Source organism: Oryctolagus cuniculus, chromosome 14 (genome assembly GCF_051225735.1).
Source record: "Oryctolagus cuniculus isolate XC-2025 breed Fujian yellow rabbit chromosome 14, ASM5122573v1, whole genome shotgun sequence".
Classification (NCBI taxonomy): domain Eukaryota; kingdom Metazoa; phylum Chordata; class Mammalia; order Lagomorpha; family Leporidae; genus Oryctolagus; species Oryctolagus cuniculus.
This window is the reverse complement of record NC_142880.1, coordinates 47,215,804-47,239,806: the sequence shown is the minus strand read 5'-3', so window position 1 is coordinate 47,239,806 and position 24,003 is coordinate 47,215,804. Positions and strand designations below refer to the sequence as shown.

The 24,003-nt window shown below is 40.2% G+C and overlaps 1 long non-coding RNA gene and 1 pseudogene across 2 annotated transcripts; both read left to right on the top strand.

Annotated features, from left to right (window-relative positions):
• Window positions 1-4,531: 4,531 nt before the first annotated feature.
• Window positions 4,532-8,611, top strand: LOC149122317 (uncharacterized). The gene is made up of 3 exons (XR_016220307.1): window positions 4,532-4,650; window positions 6,893-7,045; window positions 8,424-8,611. It is a non-coding gene; the product is annotated as an uncharacterized LOC149122317 (long non-coding RNA).
• A 3,679-nt stretch (window positions 8,612-12,290) lies between these two features.
• LOC100357327 (protein JTB pseudogene) lies at window positions 12,291-13,052 on the top strand (annotated as a pseudogene). The gene is made up of 2 exons (XR_016220254.1): window positions 12,291-12,363; window positions 12,531-13,052. The product of XR_016220254.1 is annotated as a protein JTB pseudogene (transcript).
• The last annotated feature ends 10,951 nt before the right edge of the window (window positions 13,053-24,003 follow it).

The window sequence follows — 24,003 nt, the reverse complement described above, 5'->3', positions numbered from 1 at the left end:
GACATGGCTGTGGGCTACACACTTTATAATAGGGCACTTACTATATGTTACTGTCCCAATAAAGGTGCCTCTCTTCTTGGCTACTATGTAAATAATGATCAGTGAATAATCATTGAAGAGTTATCCAAAATATTTTTATAAATGTAGTGCTTTATCATGACCATTCATGCTTTCCCATAACCTCAGTCTCCAGTCACCCTGGTAGGAGCACTCTCCAGGTGTCATATCGGATAAAGGAGCTCTCAGAAGATTTGAATTCTGGAATCTCTGGCTGAGTTGACATAGCAAAAAATTAATGACAACCTGGTTGAATGTACAATTATTTGTAAATCCTACAAAGCTGTATGGATAAAATAGTTTTTGGTAAATTTTGTAAAAGTTGTTGGACCCATTATATCTGACTTTTAAGACAAAAGATCTCGGGCTGAGGGGGATAAAAAAAAGGTGAGACACACCATTTTCAGAACTCCAGAGAGAAACCACCCCCGCATCTGGAAAAGGATCATGGGAGTTGTCAGGAGATAGATGAGAAAGAGTGCTCCGCACATTCTCTGTGCCAAGTCAGCACCGCATCACAGTGATGTATTTGTGTGATCCACCTGAGTACAGCAGCAGCTGCAGCTAGCAGCCAGAACTGTTGGAAGTTCTGTTCGCATCCCTGTACTATTTAAATGCAGAAGCACTTGTGGACAAGTCAACACTGCCCTGCTGTACCTTATGCCAGCTCAGAGGCAGCTGCCCCACACTTTTATAAAGACATGGACTGACCCATCAATGCATCAGCGTCAAAGTCACCTGGTTCTCCTGGAGCCCTCTGGCCTTGGGCTACGCCAAGCCTGATGTTCAACGGTATAGCTAATCTGTAACCCTGCCCAAATGACTTAACAAGACCACCAAAGCTATTACTGATTCCAATCAATTTTCTTGACAAACACCAAACTGGAGAGACCTGTTCCTCTCTCTGAGTTACAGGTTTGCTGATAAACTACAAACTGTTGCCTGTGTGGGTGGGGGTTGTTTATGGGCCCATCTTTCATCTCTTCTATTATGTTAAATATGCCAAAGGCCAGCATCTTAACTCCCTTCCATGGATCAAGATGAATAGACTGGTGTCAGATTATAATTGTCTGAAGTAAGACCTACTGGTACCCTGGGACACAAAATAGTTGAGTGAGGACAAGTGGGTAAATAAAGGGGTGTGGTAAGGATGTGTTGGCAGCCACCTTAATTAAGTTCACTGGGAGACAAGCACCTCCCAGCCTCTGTGTGCTCCTCACTACTGAGAATTTAAGGCAACAAAATTGTTCTTCCTGTATTTTTAATATGTAAGTATACCTGCAAATGTGTGTGTTATTACTACTTAGATGCTTATAGAATTCTCTCTTTATTCCTTATAGTTTTTGATAATATCAATGTATTTTAATGTTAGCTTCTATAATTATAATTATTAATATATTTATATTTCTACCTCATGTTCAAAATTATTTCCATTTGTGTATCTATCATCTCAGCAAATGAATTCATACTTCCGAGTATCTTGATTTTATAACACATATTTTGACAATAAGGAATGTACAATGGCATTAAGATTTTTATCCCTCATTCTTTAAAAGCTGGGTCTTTCTCTACTGTAGCAATCTTGGTTTCACTTTAATCTACTTTGTTGTAATATATTTTTTCATGATCTGAAATCATTTGTGTTTCTCATCCTAAAATGAAGAGGAAACATTTCAAGTATGGCATTTGCGGATTTAATATTTTACAACCCCAGAGTACTTACATTTATTGTTTAGACTTCAGCTCTGACCCACTCTTTTCGAGAGAGCCTCTCTGGCCCATCCGATTGAGATATGCGTCCCTAATGTGGGCTTCTGCAACATTTACCATTACATTATCAGAGCCTTCCTGAAGTTTTCCCATAATTGTTTGATTCATATCATTTTTAAGAATGTTGGGATGCTGGGATAACAGGAATTTTATTTGCAACATTTTTGTCCTTTTTTGCCTAATATTTTGGCTAGGTTGTTTTGAGCCTTCGGTCTACATTGTTTTGCTGTTTGTTTAAAGATTTATTCGAATGGTAGAGTTACACAGGGAGAGGGACACACAGGGGGAGATTCTTTGCTGGTTTACTCCCCCAAATAGTTGCAATGGCCTAGGCTGGGCTATACAGAAGCCAGGCGCCTGGAACTCCATCAAGGTCTCCCACACGGGTGGAAAGACCCAAGCCCTTGGGGCCATTTTCTGATGTTTTCTCAGGCACATTAACAGGGAACTGTATCAGAAGTCAAGCAGCCGGGATTCAACAGGGCACTCATGGGGTAGCAAGGCAGCAGCTTAACCAGCTGTACCAAAAGGGCATCCCTGAATCTACATTGTTAAAATGAATGGAACTGACTTGAATTCACTGAGATCTGGTTGATGTAGCAGCTAAGACTGAGCAGAGTCTTACAATACGATGAATTTGAGCAGAGCAATTAGATTTCTGTTCATTTTCTCCTGTGTGTTTTGTAAGGGTGCTGAATTGAAGATCAAGCTGCACTCAGAATCTCTGTTTAACCTGGCTTTGCACAGAAAGATTGAAATAAACACCCACACATATGTTCTTATATGCCTTTTTGATTGTCCCCAGCTTAATTCTTTCTTCACATATACCAGTGTTGAGTTACAGAACATAGGGAGTGATCTCTTCGTTGTTGGCCTTATTACCTAACTTTCTCTCTTTTCCTCCATGAAAGTAATCAACAAAACTCTAATTCTTCCATAACTTGCATCTTTCCACAGAAGTTATACATATTGATACAGCTGATTTATGAATGCCTACATTTTGACTTCTCTGTTTTATAAAATAATAGTAAATAATTGAAGGAACATCTCCTTACCTTGTTTTTCTCATTTATATATGTACTGCATGTGGAGGATGTGGTCCTTTGGCCCCTGTACCTGCATGCGAGACCCCAGGGAAGCCCCTGGCTCCCGGCTTCAGATCAGCTCACCTACTACCGTTGTGGACATCTGAGGAGTGACCCAGTGGATGGAAGACCTCTCTCTCTGTCTCCACCTCTCTCTGTAACTTTGTCATTCAAATAAATAAAATAAATCTTGAAAAAAATGTACTGCATTAGCGAACTGTCTCTTTTCATTCTTGTAAACTGGTCATTTCTTTACTGTGCTCAGTTTTCTTGAAGACTTTGGAAAAGAAAGTCAATAATAATTAATATTTTATTCTAATATTATACTATATTATATATCATATTATATACTATAATTATATATAAGTATATTAACACACTTTTATACTAATATTCCAAGCCTTACCTTCTTTCTAAAGGTACAAGGCAATAGGAGAGGCAATGAATATTAATAAATATATTTCCCTATAAACATTTTTTAAGATTTATTTTCCCTATAAATATTTCACACTAATCTATGGAAGCTATTCTATTCTGATTACTTTTTGGTCAATGTCAAACTTTATATCTTTTGACAATTTTCCAATATATGTATTGTGCACAGGAAATTTGAAATGATGAATTTAAAATACAATATGCTAAGTAGAATGACAAAAACTGTTATTTACTATTACTAAATTGTATACTTGATTATTTATTTACATTAAGTCTTTCCTTCCAAAAATATAGCGTTAATATCTACTTGTTTTATTTTCCATAAGATTCAAAATTAAAAATAGTCCAACCAATACTATTAAATTTAAGTCTAAATATTTTTAAAATTCTTCTTAATTTTGAAATGAGATCATTTTTCCATTCCATATGACTTGTTCACTGTCAACACAAAAATAGTAATATATGTACATTTATCTGTAGTTTTCTGTCATTCCACAATATATCAATAATAACTGTAGTATTTTTGAAAGTTCTTAATACAGGGGTCAGTGCTGTGGCACAGGGGGTTAACGCCCTGGACTGAAGCACTGGCATCCCATATGGACACCGATTCTAGTCCTGGCTGCTCCACTTCCGATCCAGCACTCTGCTATGGCCTGGGAAAGCAGTAGAAGATGGCCCAAGTCCTTGAGCCCCTGCAACCCACGTGGGAGACCCAGAAGAAGCTCCTGGCTTCTGGCTTTGGATTACCACAGCTCCGGCCATTGCGGCCATCTAGGGTGTGAACCAGCGGAAGGAAGACCACTCTCTCTGTCTCTACCTCTCTCTGTAACTCTTGTTACATGAATCTGTTAAAAAAAAGAAAGTTTTTAATGCATATCTTATTTTCATCTTATTTTATTCAAATGAATTTCCAAAGTAATCAAAAAGTATTATGATAATATAGGAAATTCCTATTATCCATGATTTTCACAAAATTGCTATTTGAATTTTGGTATTGTGATATACAGACTTTTTCAATAAATATCCCCTTCCTTCTTCCTCAGGGTGGCATTTACTTTCCTGCCTCTATTTTGTTTTGGCTAAGATGCATGCTTTGGACAACAGTATATGATTACATGCAAGTCAAGCAAAGGTTTTGAATGAGATTGCACAGAGGTTTGCCTCGCAGTCTCGTAGCCATGTGAGCAAGGATCAACTCCCCATTCAAGCTCAGCCTGGGGTGAATCCATGTAGATCTGAACCCAGTCCACAGACTGAAGCAAAGCAACCTGGTTGACACTAGCCAAGGTACTCAACAGTGGTAAGTACTTAGATCCATGAGATCAAACATATATGTGTATGTGAAAGAGAGAGAGGGAGAGGGAGAGAGAGAGGGAGAGAGACAGAGAGAGAAAGAGAGAAAGCAGAAACAGAGACTGTTGTTTATTTTTTTGCAACTAGCTTACAAGACTATGAGGCCTGGATGTCCAATATTTGTAGATCAGGCCAGCAGGCTGAAACATCAGAATTTCTACTACAATTTGGAGGTAGTGTTCCTTTTTTAGGAAAATTCATCTTTTCTCTTTCAGTCTGTGAGTAATTGGCCAAGGCTCACACACATTTTGGAGTGTAAAATCCTTTACTTAGTCAACTAATTTTATAAGTATTAATCACATCAGGTCCAGTGCTGTGGCACAGTAGGTTAATCCTCTGCCTGCAGTGCTGCCATCCCATATGGGCACCAGTTCTAGTCTTAGCTGTTCCACTTCTGATTCAGCACTCTGCTATGGCCTCAGAAAGCAGTGGAAGATTGCCCAGAAGAAGCTCCTGGCTTCTGGCTTCGGATCGACGCAGCTCCGGCCGTTGCAGCAGTTTAAGGAGTGAACCAGCAGATGGGAGACCTTTCTCTCTGTCTCTCCCTCTCACTGTCTATAACTCTACCTCTCAAATAAATAAAATCTTTAAAAAAGATATTAAGCACATCTACAAATAGCTTCACAGAAACCTGGATTACCAGTGACCAAATAACATAGGTTACTCAAGTCAATACAATAACTATTGCAGTAGAAAATGCATACAGGTGTTGGAAGCCACTGGGTTATGGAGTCAGTTTAAATGAAGCGTTGTTGTAGTAGAAACCTAATTCAAATGATTAGGATGATAATATGGAATATAGTTTTCTGTTCTATTTACTGGTTAAGAATGGTTGTTAAGATTGGTTGCTGGGCTTTGGCAAGCTCTCCTTTGGCAGCTCTTAATGGATCACAATTTTTATAAACCCTTATTTTGATTATATTTTGAAAATTTTTCTGGTATGACTCTATTCCCTCCATTAAACAAATTAGATTGTAAGTCTTCTAACACTCTGCCTGACTCTATCTGGTCATACTTTATTTCAAATTTTTACATGTATCTGTAAGGAAAATGCTCTATGATTTTCCAATTTTTTAAGATTTATTATTTATTTAAAAGAGTTACACAGAGAGAGAAGGAGAGGCAGAGAGAGAGAGAGAGAATGAGAGAGAGATCTTCCATCCTATGGTTCACTCCCCAGATGGCCACAATGGCCAGAACTGAGCCAATCCAAAGCCAGGAGCCAGAGTTACACAGAGAGAGAATGAGAGGCAGAGAGAGAGACAAAGAGAATGAGAGAGAGAGAGAGATCTTCCATCCTATGGTTCACTCCCCAGATGGCCACAATGGCCAGAGCTGAGCCAGTCCAAAGCCAGGAGCCAGGAGATTCTTCCAGTTCTCCCACATGGGTGCAGGGCCCCAAGCACTTGGGCCATCTTCTACTGCTTTCCCAGGCCATAGCAGAGAGCTGGATTGGGAGTAGCCAGGACTTGAACTGGCACCCACATGGGATGCCAGCACTGCAGGTGGCGGCTTTACCCAATACGCCACAGCACCGGCCCCGATTTCCCATTTTTTAGAAGTGTTTCAAGTTTTGTTATAAAGTCTTTTAATATATACATAAAATAAAGGTTTCTGTGGATACTTAATTAACACTTATTTTTCAAAGTTTATATAGAACTAGTGGTGAAACCATCCTTTATAAATTAGCATTAATTCATCTAGCAATTAGCTCATTAGAGCCTTTGTATTTCTTTAAAGAGTTGGTAAGCTTTTGCTTGGCTAATGCCTCACCCATTTCATTAGTTCATAAGGTTTTTTATTCTCATAGATTCAATTATAAAATTATTAATATACTTTAAGCAATCATTTTTGTACCTGTGCTTATGTGCTGTTTTTCATTTCTAATGTTATGTTAATTACAGCTTTTACTGTTAACGAGCTTTCCCCCAGGTAATGACAGCTTACATGTGGAAGCTTATTTTATTTTTGAGAATCATTCTCCTCCAACCTGTCCCTGGAAGAGGATTATGTAACCCTGTCCTTGTCCTGTGATTTCAGTGCCTCTTGTTAAGCCACATATATGTCACTGGTTGTACTACCAGAACTGAAATCTGATTTGCTTGCACAAAGACATCTTAGTAAAAAAGAGCAAGAAAATGGTTAAATGCAATTATGTGATTTTTGCTTCTCTTCTGGCCTCTCTCCAGAGCTACTATTTCTCAACCTGAGTCCTGGACCTCAGCCCGCTTCCCCTGGGGCAGAACCATGGCCAATGCAGCAGTGAGATCTGGCACACTTGTTATGGTAGCAAAAACATGATGACTTACTACAATTATTCTCACTCAGTTTTGAATATAAAGGTATTTAAAACACGTTCAAGTTAGTCGTCCTTTTGGTTTTTATTCTTTTTAATTATGTGTGCTCTCTTCCAACAACTTTCCTAAAGTTGATGATTACAGGAGTATTTTCGTTTAGTGTCAGGAGTTAACCATTGTTTATGGGAATATTTCTTGTTTTAAAGTAGTTCAAATTTTTATACCACAGTTTTACAATTTACTTCTGAGTTTACTGAATTTATGGCAATGGATGTAGACTCTAAAATATAAACTTTTTAAAAAACATTTAATGCATTCCTTATAACAGGTACATGATTAATTTTGGAAATATTCCTCATAGACCAATAAATTATATATTCTCAATATTCATAGAATGCAAAATCAGATATTTATGTCTGAGTATAGTTTATTACAGTATCCATTCCATATATGTTCCGATTTATTTATTTCTAGTAAGCCTTTCTAATTTTGAAAAAGATATATTGCATTCCGAAAGTATAACTCTATTCTATCAAGTTCTCTTTGCATTTCTAATAGATCAGGAATTATGCTTGGAATGCTAAGTTGCTTTTGCTTACACTTTCATGAGAAATTTGTATTTCAAGCACATGGTCTCTTATCATTACATAAAATAAACTTTTATCTTATCTAAGAGCTTTAGACCTGAAGGGAAAATTTTCCTTTCTCCTTGCTCCAGCTCACCTGTCACACAGTTTTTGAAATGATTTTGTATTCTATACAACCTATGTTCTTTTACCCTTTGCTATGTGAATATTACATTTTGCTTGGTTTGATAGTACAAAATCACAAGCACAGTATAATTATGTTAACTTTATATAAAATTTCACTTGTCATTAGTTTTTTCTTCCTCTTTCATTTTATTTCCTTTTTAACTCACTCCAAGTTTTGAGACAATTGTTGTTGATTAGAGCATTTTCTGAAGTAGTTGTCTGAATAAAATTAAGAAATTAAAACTGGATGCCTGGAGGTTGTCATTCAACCCAACGGGTCAATGATAATTTATCTGGCCATAAGAGTCCGTGATCCTTTTCTTCCAATAGTTTTACACATATTTTCAAACTATTGAACTATAAGTAAATTGTTCCATCTATCTGGATGCTTCCTGTTTAATGCTTGAAATTCAAAAGTCATGAAGCTTGCCAGGCCACTCCCACGTCCAGAAAGACACACACACACACACACAAACTCAAAATCCATCCTCTTTTTTCCTAGATGTATAGCTGCTCAACCACAATCTACTCTCCTGGCTCTTCTAGTAATGAGGCTGCACCAAGTTTCTATCAGTGGATGTGCTTGAAAAGTTTGGCCTACAGCCTATCTTACAGGGCACAAAGGAAACGTTCACATGTGATTTTTTTCTTCCCTTTCCTCTCCCCACAAGCTGGAACCTGAGAATGGCAGCCAAACCAACAAGGACAGCGTCCAGGAGGATGGTGTTAACTACAGCATGCCAGAAACCCTTATGCCTGAACTCATGGTGTAAACTCCTGTGACAAGTTACCTGAGTCATGCTGGCCTGTTTGAGAAGAATAACAATCAATCAATCAAACAAGCAAATAAGCAGAAAACCAAAGGATTAACCTTCTATGTTATTTCACTTCTCTGCTTTGCTGTGTAGTATAGAAGTGGAATGGCTTCCTCCCAGGCATTTTTAAAGCGTCCTCTGTTCCTCTGTGGACTTCTTCTTCTTCTTCTTTTTTTTTTTTTTTTTTTTTTTTTTACAGGAAGAGTGGACAGTGAGAGACAGAGAGAAAGGTCTTCCTTTGCTATTGGTTCACCCTCCAATGGCCGCCGCGGCTGGCGCTCTGCGGCCAGCGCACCGCGCCTATCCGAAGGCAGGAGCCAGGAGCCAGGTGCTTCTCCTGGTCTCCCATGCAGGTGCAGGGCCCAAGCACCTGGGCCATCCTCCACTGCACTCCCGGGCCACAGAAGAGAGCTGGCCTGGAAGAGGGGCAACCGGGACAGAATCTGGTACCCCCACCAGTACTAGAATCCAGTGTGCCGGCGCTGCAACGCGGAGGATTAGCCTAGTGAGCCCCTCGCCGGCCCTCTGTGGACTTCTTACGGTCCACTTTCATTGTCTTTGTGAGGTTACACTACTTTTCAAAATAACACAATGTTACTAATCTGTTTTGTTTTACTTATTTATTTATTTATTTATTTATGTGTTTGTGAATCAGAGAGAGCATCTTCTCATCTGCTGCTTCACTACCAGATATCCACCAAGGTTGTAACTAGGCTGACTGAAGCCAGGAACTGTGAACAGAAACCAAATTCCCCTCACGGGAGACAGGATCCCCATCATGTGAGTCATCATGACTGCCTCCCAGGTCTACAATAGCAGGAAGCCAGAAGCCAAGGCTCAAACCTGGATCTGAGACGTGGGCATAATACCCAGCATCGTAATCACTCACCTGCTAGGCCAAGCATCATTGATCTTAAACAGTGTTGCAGAATGCTGGCACCAAAAGATACCCAGCTGGACTCCTAGCTTCAACTTGGCCCAGTGCCAGATATCACAGGTGTTTGGGGAATGAAGAGGTGGTTAGAAGATCTCCTCCTACCTTTTTCATTCAAATAAAATAAAAATTATAATTAAATATTTTATGTAAACTTTTCAGTATGTGTGTAATGCATTCCATGTTGCTTCACTCATTAGCAAAGTTAGTGTGCATGTTAGTGTCTAACATGATTATATAAATAAAAGAGAATGTAATTTTTTAAAACTTTTATTTAATAAATATAAATTTCAGCCAGCGCTGCGGCTCACTAGGCTAATCTTCCACATGCGGCACCAGTACCCTGGGTTCTAGTCCGGTTGGGGCACCGGTTCTGTCCCAGTTGCTCCTCTTCCAGTCCAGCTCTCTGCTGTGGCCCGGGAGTGCAGTGGAGGATAGACCAAGTGCTTGGGCCCTGCACCTGCATGGGAGACCTGGAGAAGCACCTGGCTCCTGGCTTCAGATCGGCACAGCACGCCTGCCGTAGCAGCCATTTGGGGGGGGGGGGTGAACCAACAGAAGGAAGATCTTTCTCTCTATCTCTCTCTTACTGTCTAACTCTGCCTGTAAAAAAATAAATAAATAAATATAGATTTCAAAAGTACAACTTATGGATTATAGTGACTTTTTCTCCCCATAACCACCCTCCCACCCACAACCATCCCATCTCCCACTCCCTCTCCCATCCCATTCTTCATTAAGATTCATTTTTAATTTTCTTTATATGCAGAAGATCAACTTAGTATATACTAAGTAAAAATTTCAACAGGTTGCACCCATACAGACACACAAAGTATAAAGGATGGTTTGAAGACTAGTTTTACCGTTAATTCACATAGTACAACACATTAAGGACAGAGATGCCACATGGGGAGTAAGTGCACAGTGACTCCTGTTGTTGATTTAACAAATTGACACTCTTATTTATGATGTCAGTAATCACCCGAGGCACTTGTCATGAGCTGCAAAGGCTAGGGAAGCCTCTTGTGTTCACAAACTCCAACCTTATTTAGAAGGAGAATGTAATTTGTAACTTAAATTACAACAGTTGACTTCAATCACAGATTTTTACCTCTTATTTACTGCATTATTGCCACTATACCATCTGCTTCCTTTTCACCTTGCATAACATAACTCAACTTCCATTAATCCCATCTACCTTGTTCACATTTTATCAAATTGTTATATTTGTTTTTTTAAAGATTTATGTATTTATTTGAAAAGCAGAGTTATAGAAAGGCACAAGAGAGAGTGAGAGAGGTTTTCCATCAGTTGATTCACTCCCCAAATGGATGCGATAGCCAGAGCTTGGCCAATCCGAAGCCAGGAGCCAGGAGTTTCTTCCGAATCTCCCACATGGGTGCAGGGGTTCAAGCACTTGGGCCATCCTCTACTGTTTCCCAGTCATAACAAAGAGCTGGGTGAGAAGTGGAACAGCCAGAACTCAAACCAGTGCCTATATGGGATGCCTGAGCTGCAGGTAGCAGCTTTACCTGCTAGGCTACAGCACTGGTGCCAATATATTAGTGATTATGTTCCCAGTATATTTATTGATTTACTTTAAAATTAGAAAATAATGACTGTAGTTGCAGAGTGTGTATTGATGCTCTAAGTGAATTTCCTTTCACTCTCTCCTGATTGACTAGGCTTATACATTGATTATCAGTTGTCATTTGTCTGTTCAGGAATTTCTACTAAACTTGTATCTTCCTATCCTCATCACTGTGTTTTATTTCCCTCTTCCTGGTTAATGGATTTTCTCATGTTGAGATAGGACTTAACCTGTTCTTATTTCAGCCCACTCTGGGTGCTTATTTCAAAGTCTTATATTCCACTGGGGATCTGAAGTTCTTGTGTGTTAAAAGTCCTCATTCTGGGGATAGGGTTGGTCCAGTTTGCCTCTGTGGGTACACATTTTGAGCTCTGTAAGGAATCCTGACTCTGATCTCCTCTCTTTTTTTTTCCTGAGATCACTCCTGCTATCAGATAATATGAACAATTCTGTCCATGGTATTTCAAGAGATTCAAAGACAACAAGATTGCCCAAGAGCACGCTACAGTCCATAGGAAGGTGCTGCGTTTTTGTTATGTTTTGTTTTGTTTTCTCACAGCGGGAGTCAACTACTCTATGGGAACCCTGGAATGATAATCCTCACTTCAGGCCTCCCTTTTGCTGATCCTTGATTCAGGCACAAACTGTGTTCTAAGAGGTCAAGTTCTCAGTTTGTTAGTGTGTGCCTGCCTGAGCTTCCTGAAATATCAAGCTTTCCAGGCACAGCTTCCACGACGTCGCCACTGCTTTGCCTGGAGACTGTATGATTCATCTCTTACCCATAGGCCAGGAAAACGGAGAATCTCCAGCAGCACAACCTGACTCTTGCGAGCACACGTCGTTCTCAGAGCAGACCGGTGCAGGCATTGGATGGCGGAATAACATCTCAGCCTCCCTCCGTGGCTTTGTGCAATACGATGATTGGAACTGCATCGTTTCCTAGCATCTGATCATTTCTGAAATTTTCAGAGATCCAACTCTATTCAGTGTTGTGTGTTGCACTTGAATCTCATCAAATTCCAGAGTTCTTTGTGGCATTTGCCTCTCTGCTATCACCTCACCTCAGCCACCCTCGACTGGAAAGTTCAGCTCTCCTTGCAGCAACACTGACTTCTAATTGACCTTTCTTACTCACAATGTTCATTTTTAATTTTTCTTTTGCTGGTTAAGAATTCAGAAACTGGAAGAACTGGGCCGGGCGCCGCAGGATCCTCCGCACGGCAAGATGGCCGCGCCGGGGCCGGAGGCCGAGGTGACCAGGGGCTAGGCCGGTACGCTCAGCTCAGCGCCGGGGCTCCTTTTAGGACCCCCGCGGGCCTGTCAACAAATACCTCTGGGCTTTTCTCAGGCTGTGGGGACGCCCGGATAGCGTGTCTGCCCCGGGAGGGCTGCTGCCCGAGGGGCGAGGCCAGTTGAGCAGGTCCATGTGTTCCCACAGGTCCGACCCTGAGCGCTCCATGCCTGCCGGCGCGAGGAGGCGTGGCCTCCCCCAGGGCCACCGCCTTTGCTGGTTGCTCTGGGCTTTCACCTTAAAGCTCTGCCAGGCAGAGGCTTCCGTGCCGGAGGAGAAACTGTCAGCGAGCACCTGGAATTTTCCATGCTGGCTGGTGGAAGAGTTTGTGGTGGCAGAGGAGTGCACTGCCTGTTCTAATTTCTAGACTAAAACCACCCCTGAGTGTGGCTCCACAGGGTACGTGGAGAAAATCATGTGCAGCTCATCAAAAAGGAATGAGTTCAAAAGCTGCCATTCAGCTCTGATGGAACAGCGTTTGTTCTGGAAATCCAAAGGGGCTGTCTTGGGTGTGGCCTTGGTCTTCGCTTGCCTCGTCATCATTCGACAGCGACAACTGGACAGAAAGGCTCTGGAAAAGGTCATGAAGCAAATCGAGTCCATATAACTCCATCCAGCCGTCATTCTGGGTCCTGCAGATCTTATCTCACACAGACAAGTGGAATGGACTGATTGATACACTCGTTGGAGCTTTGTGACAGTGCCCCTTGCCCCATTTTCCTTTTCTAGATCATTATAAAAAAAAAAAAAATCAGAAACGGTTCCCTTTTCAAGCCATTGATATCCTTTAATGCATGGACTTCTTCGTTCAGTTCTATTCCTACTTGGACATTGGCAAGAACTTCCTCCCTTAAAGCCTCTGATAGCTGCCCTCCTCACTTCCATTCTATCACCAACACCAATGGCTCATGGTGTTAGATTTCCATTCATGGTCCCGTTCTTCCCCGTTCTTCCTCCAGTATTAAGTCTAGGATCCGTATAAAGAGGCATGGGTGTGTGTCATCCTCATTCATACAATGTTTCCTTCACAGCTGCCTTTAGCTCATGTTGGCTACGCACACCCTCGAGCTAAGGGGTTAGCCATCTTCTGAAACATTGCCAATGCCAGGGAACAAGGAACTCTGAAGGGACTCTTACCTGAGGGGTAAGTAAACTATGGTAAGTGTATTGGCCTCAATTCACCTCATGCCCCCCAAGCCCAAGGGAGTGGAAAAAAGCAGTGTAATATCTGCCTAGAAAAGTAAGCAGCAATAGTAGATGAAAACCAGTAATGACTGTTTCAGAGGGTAAGCCAATTATGTCTTTGATTCTAGAAGTTATAGAGTTGATGAGAAATGGCTTTTGCTTATGAATTCCACATAAGTAAGTGTGAATTTGAAGATATACACAGTCAGCATAATTACTTTTGATTTTATGCTATCTAAAACACAAACAGTGTGAAAGATATTACTAAATAATTCACATAAAGTACAGTACAGTTAACATGATAAATCATCACCCTCATTTTAAATTATTACATAACAGATTTTATTCATAAATAATTTTGCTTAAGAACCAAGGTTTTTTTTTTTAATTTGTGTAATTTCTGCTAATGATGCGGCTGGATGCTGTGCAACAGCTGTTGTTTACAGTCCCACCTACCCACTGGATCGTTTGAAAATTTTCACACAAGTTATAAACTACATTATTAAGATTTAAGAGCATAAACAATTAAAATGAGCAAGTTAATATCATTCTAATTAGAAAATGATATTATGCGCTATCTATATTAAGGCTTAAATAATTAACCTTCTCAAGGAAACTTGCATTAAAGCAAACATTGTGGACACTGGAGAGGAAATCCAGTGCCATAATTAAATAATGTCCCAAGTCTCAACCCACACCAGGTCCAATAAGCACCTGACGCATTTGTATTTGTAGCACATTGTGAATTTCCTCATGAAACAAATCAAGTATCTTAATTATATTTGAAATTTTTATTCTTTTCTTTTCAATATTATTTCTAGCTTTTTCCAGGGAAGTTTTTGCTTACTTCTTCTGAGTGGCTTATGAATTACATGGCTCACCAATATCAAAACAAGTTTCTAGAAATGGCACAATGTAAGAGTGTAAATTCTTTCCATACATTTAACAGTCTGGCAAAACATACTATTTTTCTTAAGAATGCATCTATAACTTTCCTTATAAATCTGGAGGAAAAATTAACGCCCTCAAAATAATAAATGTGTAATCCCATTTTATTAGCTCCAACTATGTAAGATCATTGTATGATAACTATATTTAAAATTGACTGCATATTAATTTAGAACTACTGCTAGTAGTAATAATTGTTTTCAGAAAATGGAACTAGTTTATTTCTAAAATTGAATATATTTTAAAAATTTAGCCACATAACTTGATTTATTAAATGTAACAATTAAAATAGCCAATATATTATAAACATGCCACAAAAACTTCTTAATATCTTCCATTACCTCCAAAGTCTCTAATCCTTCCACAACTTGACCTTTCTTTGAGTATCCATGCTACTTTGCATATCTTTATATGCTATCAGTATCACTTCATCAGTTTTACTGGCCCTCATCCAAATCTTATTTTTAGCATGTTTGTTCAAGTTACAAGGGTATTAGCATATGCTGTGTCCTCTGCAGGAAACTCCCCTGCCCTTGTTTGTCTAGTTAAATTTCAGCAGAAAAGTTACTGTGTTCGCAATTCTTCATTCCAAGTTGCTTGGGCACATTATCCCAGAATTCTGCCAGGAATCATCTGTCTTCCTAGTCTCACTCTGGGTAATTTAAGTGGGGCTGTACCCCACACCAGGGAAGCAGTGTGAGTCCCAGAACTGATGACGTATCATGATCCCTGCCTGCCCTCAGTCCATGGAGGAGGCTGCAGGTGGTGCAGCCTGGCACAAGCTAGTCCAAAAAGATTGATTTACAGAGATTTCATGAGAGTTTCTAGGACTCAGAACTATGACAACTACACACAAAAACTAGGGCTGCCTGGGAAAGAAGCCAACATGGGGAAAAAAGCAGGTGGAAGAAGTGGAAATGCTCAGACTAAATGCCCTTGGTTGGGGCTCAGATCCCTGAATCTAGACTCTGTCATATAGTCCTCATCATTGTATCTCCATTGCCACTAACATATACAGCACACTTAGTATATTTGTATTGATAAATGAATATCAATGTCACTCATTTAATATCTGTGTTTTGTATTACCATCCTCTATCATCTGAATTTTTTTAAGATTTATTTATTTATTTGAAAGTCAGAGTTACACAGAGAGAGAGGAGAGGCAGAGAGAGAGAGAGTGGTCTTCCATCTGCTGGTTCACTCCTCAGATGGCTGCAGCAGTCAGAGCTGCACTGATCCGAAGCCAGGAGCCAGGAGCTTCTTCCAGGTCTCCCACACAAGTGCAGGGGCCCAAGGACATGGGCCATCTTCTACTACTTTCCCAGGCCATAGCAGAGAGCTGGATTGGAAGTAGAACAGCCAGGACTCAAGCCGGTGCCCATATGGGATGCCAGCACTGCAGGTGGCAGCTTTACCTGCTAAGCCACAGTGCTGACCCCGAATCTGAGTTATTAAGCAATCAATCAAGTCACTCATTTGGTGAAATTTCATGAAGGAATTGCTGTGTATTCAAAATTCCTTGTGATGCAACTTGAGCCAGAATAAAGCAATGTATTGTATCCTCAAAGCACTGGACATGAGGTGAGAAAACGTCTCTCGTTGGCCAAACTCCAGTCAGGCTCCTTTGAACTTTTCTCAGTAGGCCTTGTGTTTGTCTCTGCATTGTCCAATTCTATCAGGGACCTCACTGAGTTTTCCTGGAGTCTATCGCCTTCCATATCTGAGTACCCTTGGTACTTGAACAGGTTCATCTTCCATCACTGCCCAGATGATGTCTTACCCTGGCCTGCCTTCAGACAGAATCCTTTTAGTTGTGATTAATTAGAACACTTTCTTATTCCTGATTTCTTCTGAATCATTTTACATCTACCACCACTCCCTCTCCACTCAATCTCTTGTTTTTAAATTCCCACTTGTGCATGTATTTGGAGTTGAATCCAAAATCTCTCCCCTAGGAAAACTCTATTGTAATGGTCCTTGCACCTATCATAATGGTCCCAGGCAAAATCTGCCTTATGGTTCCTTAACAAGTAGCATGAGTCAGGTTTCCTTTAGCAGAAATCAAAGACAAGAAGCAGAAAGAAACAGGAAGCGAGATGAGTGCTCATGGAAAGGCATCTTCATCTGGCCTGGAGTACGAGGTAGAGTGGAGCTAGGGAAGCCTCCCTCCCTGAAGACAAGGCACTCAAACATAAAACCAGAGATGGAGGACTTGGGAAGGAGCTTGACATGGAGCAGAGAAATGTCTTCAAGCTGCCTGTGTGAAGGTGAGAGGAAGCAGGGTCAGGGGAGGATAAACAGGAAAGAAAGATCTAAGAGGCCAATGGAAAATGGACAGAAAGCAGCACATGCAACGGTTTTTAGAGCAGAGTGTTTTCTAAACTTCAGATTAAATTCAAAAATTATAAAATAGCTCAAACAGCCTATCAGAGTTTACATTTTTAATTACAACTTTTGGACAGAGTGAATTCATGAATGGACAAGCATGCTATGTTCTAAACTATTCTTCCAGAAGTTACGCTGCAATGAGTTAGACTGATTTGGTGCTTTTTGGAATGATTTAGGCATCAGGTGACACTTAAGTAATGTTAATGCAAATGAATGTTTATGATGAATTTAATTCAAGAATAAAATACTTAGAAGAAGTACTTGGTATTTGATAAGCTACTGAGAGAGAGAGAGAGAGACTAACTTTCCACCTACTGCTTTATCTCCTAAATGCTGGTGGCCTGGGAAAGCAGTGGAAGATGGCCCAAATGCTTGCGCTCCTGCACCCATTTGAAAGATCTGGAAGAAACTCCTGGCTCCTGGTTTTGGATCAGCCCAGCTTTGGCCATTGTGGCCAAATGGGGAATGAACCAGCAGATGGAAGATTCTCTCTCTCTCTCTCTCTCTCTCTCTCTCTCTCTCTTTCTTTCTCTTTTTTTTTCTCTCTCTCTCTGTGTTTGTGTGTGTGTGTGTGTGTGTGTGTATGCTTCACATGAATAGATAGTTAGAAATAGAAAGATAGTTAGAAAGGAAATTCTTTCTTCTAAACTTACACCTTCTGCTTACCTTGATTCTATATCTCCTTGTAATTACCAAATCAATAACTGAGTTAGAATCTGAATTTCAGAGACACCAGGAGTTCTTCTAAAAGTCATAGTTATACTATGCAGTTGTGTGCAGGTGCCTAAAAGGAAGACAACCTCTCAAACCTTCAAGATTTTGTGCACATCCCGAGACATAATCTTTAAAAAAGCACTGATTTTTTCAAGCCACATCAGGAAGTAACAATCTGTTTTAGAAATCTTTAGAGCCAGTAAAGTAGAGGTGCTGATTTTGTTTTAGAGACTTTAGTACAGGGAGATAATTTCTCAAGCTAGAAAAAAAACATGAAGGGCAAGAAATTCTAAATTAGTGGGCTTTTTGAGTTACACTATTTATACTTGGAGCATTTGTAGTCTAAATCTCTAAAAATCCCATACTTTGCAGTAAAACCCTTCATTGCAAGAGCCAGATAAAAATGTCCAGCCTCTCTAATGTCCTCCCCTAGAGTGGCCATCAAATCACCCTGAAATGTTAGGAAGTTATTAAGAACTGTTCTGCAGTCACTCAGAATTGCTCCCAGGGCCTATTTCTGGACCTTTTCAACAGTACAGCTGCAATTAGGAAATGTTTCTGTTTTATGGGAAATTGCACTTTCCAGTAAGGGCACAGTCAGGCACATAAAATAATGTAAAGGAAAAGGCTTGAGAGGCAGAGGAGAACATCAAAGAAACAAAACTTTCAACCTGTTTCTGCAGGGGTGGTCTTTCCACTAAGTTTTAAAAAGAAATCTGTGTTTTAACCCCAGATTCTGCTGCTTCATCCTTGATCTACACTCTGGTTTTTCTGCCTCTCCCTTCAAAACCACAAATGTGTCCCATCATAGTGCCCTGGAGTCTCCTTTTCCTGTTCTGCTCCCGGATTCCACAACAAGACAAATCCCTCCCATTACTTTATTGTCTTTTAGAGTCTAAAGATATTTGTCAGAACCATGAAGCAAGACCCCTACCTTTCACCTTACACAAAAATTCACTCAACATGGATTAAAGACTTAAACCTACGACCTGACACCATCAAATTATTAGAGAGCATTGGAAAAACCCTGCAGGATATAGGTACCGGCAATGACTTCTTGGAAAACACCCCAGAAGCACAGGCAGTCAAAGCCAAAATTAACATTTGGGATTGCTTCAAATTGAGAAGTTTCTGTACTGCAAAAGAAACAGGAAAGTGAAGAGACAACCGACAGAATGGGAAAATATATTTGCAAACTATGCAACAGATAAAGGGTTGATAACCAGAATCTACAAAGAAATCAAGAAACTCCACAACATCAAAACAAACAACCCATAAGAGATGGGCCAAGGACCTCAATAGACATTTTACAAAAGATGAAATCCAAATGGCCAACAGACACATGAAAAAATGTTCAAGATCACTAGCAATCAAGGAAATGCAAATCAAAACCAAAATGAGATTCCAACTCACCCCGGTTAGAATGGCTCACATGCAGAAATCTACCAACAATAGATGCTGGAGAGGATGTGGGGGAAAAGGGACACTAACTCACTGTTGGTGGGAATGCAAATTAGTTAAGCCACTATGGAAGTCAGTTTGGAGATTCCTCAGAAACCTGAATATAACCCTACCATTCAACCCAGCCATCCCACTCCTTGGAATTTGCCCAAAGGAAATTAAATTGGCAAATAAACAAGCTATCTGCACATTAATGTTTATTGCAGCTCAATTCACAATAGCTAAGACCTGGAACCAACCCAAATGCCCATCAACAGTAAACTGGATAAAGAAATTATGGGACATGTACAATATAGTATACTATACAGCAATCAAAAACAACGAAACCCGGTCATTTGCAACAAGATGGAGGAATAATTAGGAAAACATTATGCTGAGTGAATTAAGCCAGTCCCAAAGGGACAAATATCATATGTTCTCCCTGATTGGCAACAACTAACTGAGCACCAAAGGGGAAACTTGTTGAAATGAAATGGACATTATGAGAAACAGTGACTTGATCAGCTCTTGTCCTGACGGTTGATGCACAATGTAATACTTTATCCATTTTAGTATTTTTTTGTTCTAGTACTGTTGGTTGAACTCTGTAATTAACACACAATTATTCTTAGGTGTTTATATTTTAACTGAAAAGTGATCCCTGTTAGGAATTTGGAAAACATTATGCTGAGTGAAATAAGCCAATCCCAAAGGGACAAATACCACTTGTTCTCCTTGATAGGTGACAACTAACTGAGCACCAAAAAAGGAAACCTGTTAAAATGAAATGAACACTATGAGAAACGGTGACTTGATCGGCCCTCACCCTGACTGTTGATGAGCAACTTTAAATGTTATCCCTCTTAGCATTTTTTTTGTTTGTTCTACTTAATACTTTTGGTTGAATACTGTAATCAATACACAATTCTTCTTAAGTGCTGAAACTTAGCTGAAAAGTGATCGCTGTTAAATATAAGAGTGGGAATAAGAGAGGGAAGAGAGGGAAGAGATGTGCAATCCGGGACATGCTCAAGCTGACTTACCTCAAACGGTAGAGTTAGAAACATACCAGGGGATTCCAATTCAATCCCATCAAGGTGGCATGTACCAATGCCATCTCACTATTCCAAGTGATCAATTTCAGTTCACAATTGATCATAATGATAGGACTAAGAACCAAAGGGATCACATAAACAAGAATAGTGTCTGCAAATACTAGCTGATAGAATAAAAAAGGGAGAGAACCATCCAACATGGGAAGTGAGATACACAGCAGACCCATAGAATGGCAGATGTCCTAAACAGCACTCTGGCCTCAGAATCAGCCCTTAAGGCATTCGGATCTGGCTGAAAAGCCCATGAGAGTATTACTGGCATGGAAAGCCAAGACACTCTGGGGGAAAAAAAAAAAAAAACCTAAATGAAAGATCTCCATGAGTGAGATCCCAGTGGAAAGAACGGGTCATCAAAGAAGGAGGTACCTTTCTCTGAAGGGAGAAGAGAACTTCCACTTTGACCATGGCCTTGTCTAAAAATTATCAGAGTCAGTGAACTCAGGGGGCTTCCATAGCCTTGGCAGCTCATGACAAGAGCCTAGGGTGATTACTGAGGCCATAAACAAGAGTGTCAATTTGTTAAGTCAACAACAGGAGTCACTGTGCACTTACTCCTCATGTAGGATCTTTGTCCTTAGTGTGCTGTACATTGAGATTTAATGCTATAACTAGTACTCAAACAGTATTTTTCACTTTGTGTTTCTATGTGGGTGCAAACTGTTGAAATCTTTACTTAATGTATGCTAAACTGATCTTCTGTATATAAAGAGAATCTTGATGTGAATGGAAGGGGAGAGCGAGTGGGAAAGGGGAGGGTTGCTAGTGGGAGGGACGTTTTGGGGGGAAGCCATTGTAATCCATAAGCTGTACTTTGGAAATTTATATTCATTAAATAAAAGTTTTAAAAAAAAGATATTGGTCTCAAAATCCCTTATTTCCCAGGAAAATTTTCTACTTGGATTTCTTAAATTAAAAATGTGAGGCTGGCACCCTGGCTCACTAGGCTAATCCTCCACCTGTAGCACTGGCACCCCAGGTTCTAGTCCTGGTTGAGGCACCGGTTCTGTCCCAGTTGCTCCTCTTCCAATCCAGCTCTCTGCTGTGGCGCAGGAGTGCAGTGGAGGATGGCCCAGGTCCTTGGGCCCTGCACCCACATGGGAGACCAGGAGGAAGCACCTGGCTCCTGGCTTCAGATTGCAGGGATCTAGCCATAGCGGCCACTTGGGGGATGAACCAAGGGAAAAAGGAAGACCTTTCTCTCTGTCTCTCTCTGTCTCTCTCTCTCTTTCGCTAACTCTACCTGTCAAAAAATTTAAAAAAAATGTGAAGCTGATATGAAGCTTTAAACCCTGAAAATGGAAGCTGAGAAATCACCCATGAAATAGAAGCAAAATGAATATACATTCTGGTTACTCAAACTATGACCACTAATTACGACTAAAATTCTACGGGTTTATCAGTAGGACACAGGTGTGAGCTAGTTTGAAGAGACTCCTCAATGGCTGCAGTTGTGACAATCTGGTTATTTTGAAATAATAATGATATTACACTGAAATGCATTGAGAGGTGGTGTTTGCTATAGGAATTGGGATACTGCTTAAGAGAGTAGCATTCAATCTTTCAGTGCCTAGCTTTGAGACTGAATCTGTCTCCTACCTAATATGTTACACCCTGAGAGTCAATGGGGATAACTCAAGTGGTGGGGTTCCCTACTGCCCTCATGGGAGGCCGGAATTGAATTCCTGATTCCTAGATTTGGCCTGGCTTATTCCTTGCTATTGTGGGTATTTGGAAAAGTGGGCTAGTAGATGGAATATCTTTTTCTCTCTCTGACTCTCTCTCTTTCTCACTCCTCTTCCGAATTAATTCATTAGTAAATTAATTAAATGGAAGCCTGTTTCATTGAAAGTGAAGTTCCAAGTCTTTACAGTGGTTTATACAGAACTCAGAAGATCTAATCTCTGTCTCCATCTCCATTTCTACCTTTACTTCTACCTATATCTCTGGCTCTATCTCCATCTCCGTTTGCAGCTGCATCTCTCTGTCTTGGAACTCATCTCCTACAACTCTCCCCTTCTTTGCATTCCACCCACAGTGGTTTCCCTACTGCTCACTGAGCCCCCTGGTTCAGCCGTGCCTAAGGACATTAGCTCTGGCCATTTTCCCTGCCGGTTCCTCCCTAGAAAGTGGTTGTCTCAAACTCCTCCTACTCTTTGCTCAAATTCCATCTCTGCTGAGTGCCACTCGTCCTGCAAATGCTTGACTGCGTCCACTCTCTTTCTATTCCACTATACTCCTGATTCCCTGATACCATCATTATTTTTTTGAGTTCATAGACCCTATGCTCTTGGAGCAAACTCTATCATTTACTTATGTGTTCTATTTATTGTTTGTAGCTGTTGTAAGGTTCACAGAAGGAACGACCTTTGATTCATCCAGTTCCTGGCAGGTGCCTTTATTTTTGCTGAAGCATTGACCCTGCCCTCCTACCTTTTCTTCACAAACCTAGTTTGAGCACTACTAATAGTCTCAACTGGCAAGAGAAAGTGTTTCTTTTCACAAGGATGCTCCCAATATCCAAGTGAAGGTAGAATTAGATCAGGATCATTTTGTAAAGCCTGATGATATATCAACTAAGTAAGTATAATCAATTGGTCTTTTAGTTAAATTATGAAAAGTGTGAGTTTATATAGTATCAAAATAACCCATCCATAGTTCACTAAAAAATGGAAATACATATTTTAAATGATATATACATATGGGACAATTTGTCATCATTTCTTTAGTTAATTTGAGAAGCTGTTATGTCTTCTGAATAAGCTAGTCAGATTTAGAACACAGAAAGATGGAGGACTCAGTTAAATTTTAATTTAGTTATAACATAAAATTTAGTATAATTATTTCCCCACAGTAACAGGGAGACCTGGATTTTATCAAGCAGACCCACTCTGTAGCAATGCAGTATGTGAGACACAGTATCACCTGTAATGTCTCCTAGTCAAGCAGGTTTAACTTGAGCCTATAAAACATCATCTTTAAAACTTCCTTCCTGTTTGAAAGATATCCGGGGATAAGATAAAATGTTCATGACAACTTTAGAGAGAATCCAGACAAGAAGGTGAGACTGAGATGTGCCTAGGGACAGCTGATGATCACTCCAGCAAGTCAGTGAAACGTTAAAGGGATTGTGGCGCAATAGGTTAATCCTCCGCCTGCAGTGCCGGCATCCCATATGGGCACTGGTTCTAGTCCTGGTTGCTCCTTTTCCAATCTATCTCTCTGCTATGGCTTGGGAAAGCAGTAGAAAATGGCCCAAGTCCTTGGGCCCCTGCATTCGCATGGGAGACCAGAAAGAAGCACCTGGCTCCTGGCTTCAGATCGGCACAGCTCTGACTGTTGCGGCCTTTGGGGAGTAAACAAATGGAAGGAAGGCCTTTCTCTCTGTCTCTCCCTCTCACTGTCTGTAACTCTGCCTGTCAAATAAATAAATAAAATCTTTAAAAAAAAAGACTAAATGAGAGAGGATCAACGCAGCAGCCCTGGCTTACTGGATGTATGTGATATGTGGGAAAATTTAAGGAATTACTGCTCCTTAAATGGGCTGAAAATACATTACTGAGAAAATGAATATGTTATTCTTAAAGTCAGGTAACATAATACATATAGAATAACATTTTGGAAAAAATATACAGTAACATCTGAGAAGATAGGAATCTGCTAAGGCTCAGAGAATACATATTATGAAAAATATGCATAGATTTAAAAGTACTTTTCATCAAAATAATCTTATCTATTATATAAATAAACCTATATTTTATAACTTATGCATTTCCCTCAAATTTTTTGAAGTGACATATAATCTAAGCAATCTCCTATGAATTCCATGTT